At 38.4% G+C, this 7,641-nt stretch overlaps 1 pseudogene; it reads right to left on the bottom strand.

Annotated features, from left to right (window-relative positions):
• Nucleotides 1-5,855: 5,855 nt before the first annotated feature.
• LOC118030463 (lignin-forming anionic peroxidase-like) lies at nt 5,856-7,009 on the bottom strand (annotated as a pseudogene).
• Nucleotides 7,010-7,641: the final 632 nt, after the last annotated feature.

The following is a 7,641-nucleotide window of genomic DNA, read 5'->3' as shown; positions in this document are numbered from 1 at the left end:
TTTACAGGTGATTTATCAATTCATTATGCTATCCAGAGGTATAGTTGTACTTCAAGGGTAGCTTTTCTTAAATTTCATCTTCGACCGATTTATGATACTTTCTTTGTAACCACTCAACTTTGTTTAAAAAGGTGCATAATCTCATCATTTATTTAAAGAAAAGGTAGGCTCAAAGACAAACACAAAATCTGGCTGACAACATGAGCCCTGATTGCCCATTAGAGAAAATAAAAGCAATGACAAAAGCAAATGACAAAAACATGCTAAGGCAAATAAAGTTGTTTTACATTTTGAAAACTACGAGAAGTTCTTGGGTCAACCCGTTCTGAAACTTCTTCTAGTGTGTGGAAAGTCAACCGAGGCAATGCTTCATCTTCCTTCCCCACTTGTGTTTCCTTGTCTTCTCCTTCAATCTTGCCTTCTTCATTATTGATGATTCTTGACCAAGGTTTTCCAACCCTTTATCCTCTATCACTTTTGTCATGACCAGGCAATGGATTTGAACTGATATTGGGTGTGTCTTCAAATGACACCCATTCTTATCTTGATGAGCTTCAACAACTTGTTCTTGAAACCATAGCACGTTTTCAAGACAATGCCCGGGAATACCAGCATGGTACTCGCAAGTCAACTCGGGCTTATACCAGATGGGGAATGGTGGTTGTAGTGGTAATGTAGGGATAGGAGCTATTTTTCCAATGCTCAGTAGTTTTGCCATATATGTCCTTCAGAGGCATGGGTAATGGCGGTAGTTGTTCTGAAATGTATCTTGTGTTTGGTCTTTGGTGGTTGTTTTGGGTGTTTGACTGACCATTTGTTCGATTAGGGGAAAAAGGTTTGTTAAAGTTTATGTGGGCCACATGAGAGGTAGGTATTTGTGGGTTATATGAATCCGTTATCTTGTCATTGGACCCACCTTCGAAGTTGTTAACGGGACCTTTCAATTTTCTTTCGAAAAAAACCCTTTGTCTCCAATGGCTCAATTATGCGTCCAGCTTTAATCCCTTGCTCTATTCTTTCCGCTATGCGTACAGCATCATAAAAATGTTGAGATGAGCTACCCATTAAATGCTCATAGTAGGGTGCCTTGAATGTGTTGGCGAACAAAGTCACCATCTCCGTTTCTATCAAAGGGGGTTGCACATGCATGGCCTCGTCCCTCCACCTTTGCGCATAAGCCCTTACTGATTCTTGGCTTCTCTTTTCCATTGACATAAGGCTCGTTCGATCTGGAGCAATTTCCAAATTGAACTTGTATTGCTTAAGGAAAGCCTCAACTAAATCCTTCCATTTCTTGATCTTGGCATTATCCAGCCTCATGTACCAACTTAGCGCCGACCCCGATAGACTGTCTTGGAAAAAGTAGATCAGTAACTTATCGTCATGAATCACCTCAGCCATCTTATTGCAATAAGATCGAAGGTGAGTGTTTGGGCATTCCAACCCAGTGTACTTTATAAACTCCGGTATCCTAAAATCTTTTGGTATCATGATGTTTGGTACCAAGCATATTTCAGACGCTCGCATGGGGTTAAACCAGTCATTTCCCTCGACTGCTCTTAACCTTTCTTCCAAGGCTGATATCTTATCATCGTTCATAAATCCAGTGGACCTATTATCGGAAGGCCCATCTGCTGTCAAATCTACAGTGATGTGAGCTTGAGGGGGCTGAACGGGAATGACAGGTGCAAAGTGCTGCCCCGTCACTGAATCTGCCCCCAAGTTCTGAGATACCCCCGGGACATGAACTGACGGTGCTCCTATAGGTGGTTGGGTAGATGTTCCCTCCCCGTTCTTGGTTCTTAAAAGTTGCTCAAGTAGATTGGTCATTCGAGACACTTCATTCCTTACGGCTTCCAATTCACTTTGGTAGCGGGATTCTAGGATGGCCCTCTCTTCATTCTCCATTCTTGATCTTAAACGGGTTTGATGGACTCTGGGTGTGGGACCTATGTTTCACGATCTGTAATGCATATGATAAAATGCGTGATGAAAATGTGATGCACAAGTGATGTGTGATGAGTATAACATTGCAAACAAAGATACATAACCTAAGGACAAACTCTATTTATCAAGTGAGAGTGGGTAGTTTTTTTCTATCTAGTCTTGAAGGTTCTCATATCTGCCCAGTGACGTTCTTCGTAAAGACAGTATGGGGGCGTTGCAAGGAATAGCTAAGACACGTATGTCCGCCATTACCAAGCAGGCACTCGGATATGAGTTGGGTGTTTCACGCATTTAAACCCTGACCGATAGTCTTAGGGTAAATCGCTAATTCCCCACTTAACTTAAAGCTTGTGTGTGCTTTTCAAAATAAAAGCAAGTGATGCATGAGATAATTTTATACAATGCATAAATAATACGCGTAAAATAAAAACAAATATGCAAATAAATGGAAAGGCATATTAAAAACAAACACATGAAAACACAAACAAATCAGACAAAAACAAAGCTTAGTCTACAAGGTCCCCAGTGGAGTCGCCATTCTGTCGCACGTGTGCGGCGTCGCGGCGAAAATCATACATGTGTTTTTCCATTTTCTTAATCTATAATGTAAATCTATCTATATCTATGGGGATACAACAAAAATATTGTCTTTTATTGGTAGAAAATGGAATGGGAGTCGCCACCTAGTATTTTGGTCACTAGGAACCCTAACTGGTCTCAGAGATCGGGTACGGGGACTGGTTGCGTAAAGGGAAGGTATTAGCACCCCAAATACGCCCTACCTAAGGTAAGCTGCATTGTTTTATTGTCTGATAAAAACTAAGGTATTTTCGTGTTTTCCTAGTTGTTGGTCTGTCTATGGTTCAAGAAAAATCCTCCTCGGTAAGAAAGGTTTTTATCTTATCGGGTAAAATCCTAATCGTTCTAACGTTTATACCAAAACTTTATTAATAATATTTAGGAATACGTTTTACGTATAAATTCGTAATCCCAAATACTAAAAGAAAACAAAAAAAGATTTTTTTAGAATTTTTGAAATATTGGCCTAGTTCTCATGACTTGAATAAACTAGTTATTAAAGCCAAAATGCATGCTAATACATATATTGTTTTGAAAATTTTCTTTGTTGTGTGAAAAATATGATGTTATAATATTTATATATATATATTGGAGAGACTAGGCCGTATTTTAAAACAAAAACAATTTTTGGAAAAATATTATTTTTATGTTTCGACGAAAATCGGGTATTTTAATAATGAATTTATATCTCTACGGTATAGAAATACAAACCATTATTAAGCCATTTTGAAAAAATGCAAGAAAATCAACAATATTTTTCAAAGATTTTTCAAAATATTTTTTTTCTTATTTTTATACATATAAAATGCAAAGATTTTTTATTTTATAAAATTATAACACACACACACCCACACACACACAAACACACACATATATATATAATTCACGTCCTGCGTGAACAGTAGGACGTGAATTATATTTCACGCCTACTGTTCATGCAGTGAACAGTAGGTAAGGAGGAAGAAGAAGAAGAAGAGGAGGAAAGGAAAAGGAAGGAGGAGGAAAGGAAGAGGGGCTCACTTGGCCGAAGAGGTTGTGGCTACTGTGATGAGATGGTTAAACCGGTGGTTGCAGCGGTGGAGTTGGAGGAAGACGGCGTCGGTTTCCTGTTGCAGAGGAAGAAAGAAGAAGAAAAATCTGCAGAAATTGGGCGAAAATGCTGGTTTTTTGGCTGACTTTGGACCTGAATTTCTCAACCCTCAGATCATCAAATCCGACTCTATTTATAGGCTGTGGAAGAGGGCAATCTTGTCTACGTTGGGGAAAAATTGCAGCCCTTGATTCAGTTGGGAAACATCTCAACCGTTGGCTCAAAGTGGGCACCTCGAGCTGCCAAAATTGGCAGCTCCAGGCTGTGAACTGCCCGAGGTGGCCACTTTGAGCCACTCAACGGAGCCGTTTCTAACTTTTCCGACCCGACCGGACCATTCTCTGGGATAAAGGGGTTTCATGTGGATATGTTGGTGCAAGCTTTGTCGGATTTGGAGGCCACACGAGCCGGAAAACGCGCCTGGAAAGCAGCCACTCAGGCAGCTTTTTGAGGAAGAAAGTGAACAGTAACCAGCCGATTTTTTAATTAGTCCTCCAGTTTTCAAATTCTTCAATTTGACCCCGAATCAATACAATACAGCACCCCTATTTACGCGCCTTTTCCAAATTGGTCCCTGGTTTCGGATTTTCACAATTAAGTCCCCAATTGGCCCTTAAACTTCAATATTTATACAATTGAGCCCCTGATTTGACCCAATAAATTCCTAAAAAATATATTTTGGCCCCAGAACTTAAATTTCTTCTAGTTAAAACCCAAATTGACTTAAAAAACAATTTTTCTTGCAATCAAATCCCCTATAAATCCAATTAAAAATCCAATTAAGTCCATAAACATCCAAATTTGGGCTTTTCTCCTCAAAACTCAAATTTTCCTTCTAAACAGGGCCCTCATCCTTCAAGAATATACTGTCCAAAATCCATCTTTGTATTTTTAATCTCCTTGACCAATTTTTCTGACCACTTTCTGGGCGCTACTGCCTCCTGTTATTTTTCTAGCCCCTTTTGGCTATTTATTTTATTTATCTTTTTTTTGGGGACCCAAAAATGGGTTACAACAGACTGTACAATGCAGTCCACGGTAAAAAGGCTGATACTTTTTTTTTAATTAATTTTTTTATTTAGTTTGTTGATATTAAATTTTTTTTATTTAGTTATCAGAATTTCATGATACGGATCTTAGGTTTGGCGGGTTAACTCAGTTAATTTAGATTTTTTTTTCTTCATTAGTTTTTTTCTTTTTTATAAGTTTTTTTTTCTTTTATTGTTTCTTTTTATTTAATATTTTTTTATTTAATTTAGTTCATCAATATTAAATTTTTTTCTATTTAGTTATTGACTGACGCCTTTAGTTTTTGTTTTTTGTTTTTTTGCTGTTTTTTATGTCTTTAACTGTGGACTGCACACTGTAGTCTATAGTGAAAAGACTTATGCCTTTTTATTTTTTTTTCCTTTTTAATTAATTTTTTTCGTTTAATTTAGTTTGTTGATATTTAAACTGGTTAATTTTTATTTAGTTATTAAACTTTCACGATACGAATCCAATGTTTGACGGGTTAACCTGGTTTGAAGGGTTAACCTGGTTAATTCCGATTTTTTTCTTTTTCTTCATTAATTTTTTTCTTCCTTTTGGTTTTTTTTTCTTTGTTTTTTTCTTTTTAATTAATCTATTTAATTATCACACTTTTATGACACGACCTTGCAGCCAGACGCACATCCAAGACTATTGGGTCTGGTATTGCAAGCAGACCCACTTAAACTTGGGTCATACAAGCTTGATGTTATTATTAATATTATAAATATTACTCTTGGGTCAGGTGTTGCAGCCACACCCAAGACTCTTAGGTATAGATTTGCAAAAAGATCTCATACTTTTAGATCTTAATTTTTTTTGATATTTTTTATGCAAAAATCATTGACCCGCAGCATCGCGCAAGTCATGTAACTAGTTTAAAATCATATCTTAACATCTTACTAATTTATTTTTTGAGTAACCAATTCTATAATAGAGGCAAAATTAGTAACCGATTATTGAGTCCATATGGAAATTAAGGAGCTGATCAAGGCCAGGAACAGGGAGCACAGGGTGTGGTTGATTATGGGGTAAGACGACCAGAGAACAAAACACGAATAGGACAACCCATGAACGAATTTTTGTTGCTTATTAATTTATACTTGACCGACTAAATGAATGAAACAATTTGAGAAAACAAATAACACATTGTTATGTCTGCACACTTGATCCGAGAGAATCTTCAAGGAAAAAAAAGAAAAGGAAAAAACTAGTTGACAGCACTGCAAATCCTCCTTATCTGCCCGGAAGATCAGTGAGAAGACCTATATCTCCCATTTTGATCATGGCAGATCCAAAATCTGATTTGAATCTTGCAGGGTTCCTGCTGTATTCAGAGACAATGCTGTCCGTGGAGCCTCCATTGAAAAGCACTTGATCTGACTGAAGGAGACCCTTGTTTTGCATCAGATTCTTGAAGTAATTGTTGTCGAAAGAATTGGGAGTGACCAAATCGAGCGGGGCTAAGGTTGAGTCGCTGCCAGCACGTGGACATCGCCTCCTGCGGGTGCTAGCGAATCCGGCATCGATATTGCTGTGATTGTATATCCTTTCACGGAAAGTGAAGCATTGAGCTTGTCCGAGAGTATGCGAACCTGACAAGGCAACCATGTCCCTTGCAGTAAGGCCTTTCTTTTGGAAACGAGAAATAAGACTCTCCAGGCTTTCAAAGAAGGCAGGTAACTCTGCGTTGGCTAAAGTTCGACTTGCTGTTGTTGAATCTCTTCTTCCAAGCTTCACCGCGTAGGATGGGCCACCCACCTGTGACATTTTTTCCATAAGAATCATAAACAACAAGTCCTGGTTTTGCAGCTCGCAATACCAACAGCAATAAAGAGATGGATTTAGATATACTCACATAAGCAGACGCATCTCTCGCTGCAACAGCAATGATATCTGCAACAAGATACTACTCCAGGACAGATCTTCTCAACTTCAGTTTTTGCTTTGTCTATTACATTAATAACCTCTAGCAGAGTTAAGATTGCCGAGGGCAAGTCTTTTCACTCTGGATAGAAGGAGTCTCGTCCAGTAAGATGGAGGCATCACAACCCTGCAAAACCAAGGAATAACTCATAAGTACACTGGCTCCAAGATAATACATAATCAGAGAGGAGCACTGTGGCTGCCAAAAGTAGTTGCAAAAGTACCTGGACAAAGCAATCGTGAAAGTGCAAGCGGATGAGAGACGCTGCCATTCTCCTGTCGCTCGCAATTGCACTTCTGATAGCAGTTCGGATCGCGCTAAGCGCATTAGGACAGGAGCTGTCGTAAAAATGTAGGGGAGAGTTGTGCGTGGCATGCTATGTTCAGCAAGAACAGCATGAACATGAAAGAAGCTGCTGCTCCTGCTTTTGCTGCCATTTTTATATGTTTTCAGTTGGAGAAACTAAAGTTTTTTAGCGCGCTAAATGTATAGCTAAGTCTGCAAGTGCTGTTACCAAAGCTGTTGTGGATGATTGAGAGAATTGAGATAGAAGATGGAGAAGAATGCATGGGAGCTTATCTATTTATAGAGTCTGATCAAGCACATTAATCAAGATTTTGTCTAGGTAAGATTCTGTAAGGCCAAAACGCGTTGAAACTTTTCTAATTTGATGCCTGCATGCCATTCATTTACTTTTTGTTTACACTTCTTGTCGTTTGACCCATTAATTAAATTATTTTGTCTGCATCAAATCCTATCAAATAGTAATCTAATGAGGCTGCTTTGGTATTTTTTTAGAGCAATTAGTTGCTCACAGCTGCGGTCTTTTACTAAATTATAACTTTAGATAGTAAAGAAAATATGGATAGCCAGAAGCAGGGATTTGTGCTCCGTCGCAATTGTCCGTTTGTCCATCAAAACAAGCATCATTATTTTATTATTTATGTCGCGTTGAAAAGTCAGAGTCAGAAAGCGATTTATATCACCCAAAGCCTTTTATCCCCCTAATTCACATCTGAAAGGAATCTCTTTGACTACCACTCCACTAAAATCCTACGCTTTTTGCTCC

This window comes from Populus alba, chromosome 8, assembly GCF_005239225.2.
Source record: "Populus alba chromosome 8, ASM523922v2, whole genome shotgun sequence".
NCBI classification, from domain to species: Eukaryota; Viridiplantae; Streptophyta; class Magnoliopsida; order Malpighiales; family Salicaceae; genus Populus; species Populus alba.
The sequence above is the reverse complement of the archived record's forward strand: the minus strand, read 5'-3'. Positions and strand labels throughout refer to the sequence as shown.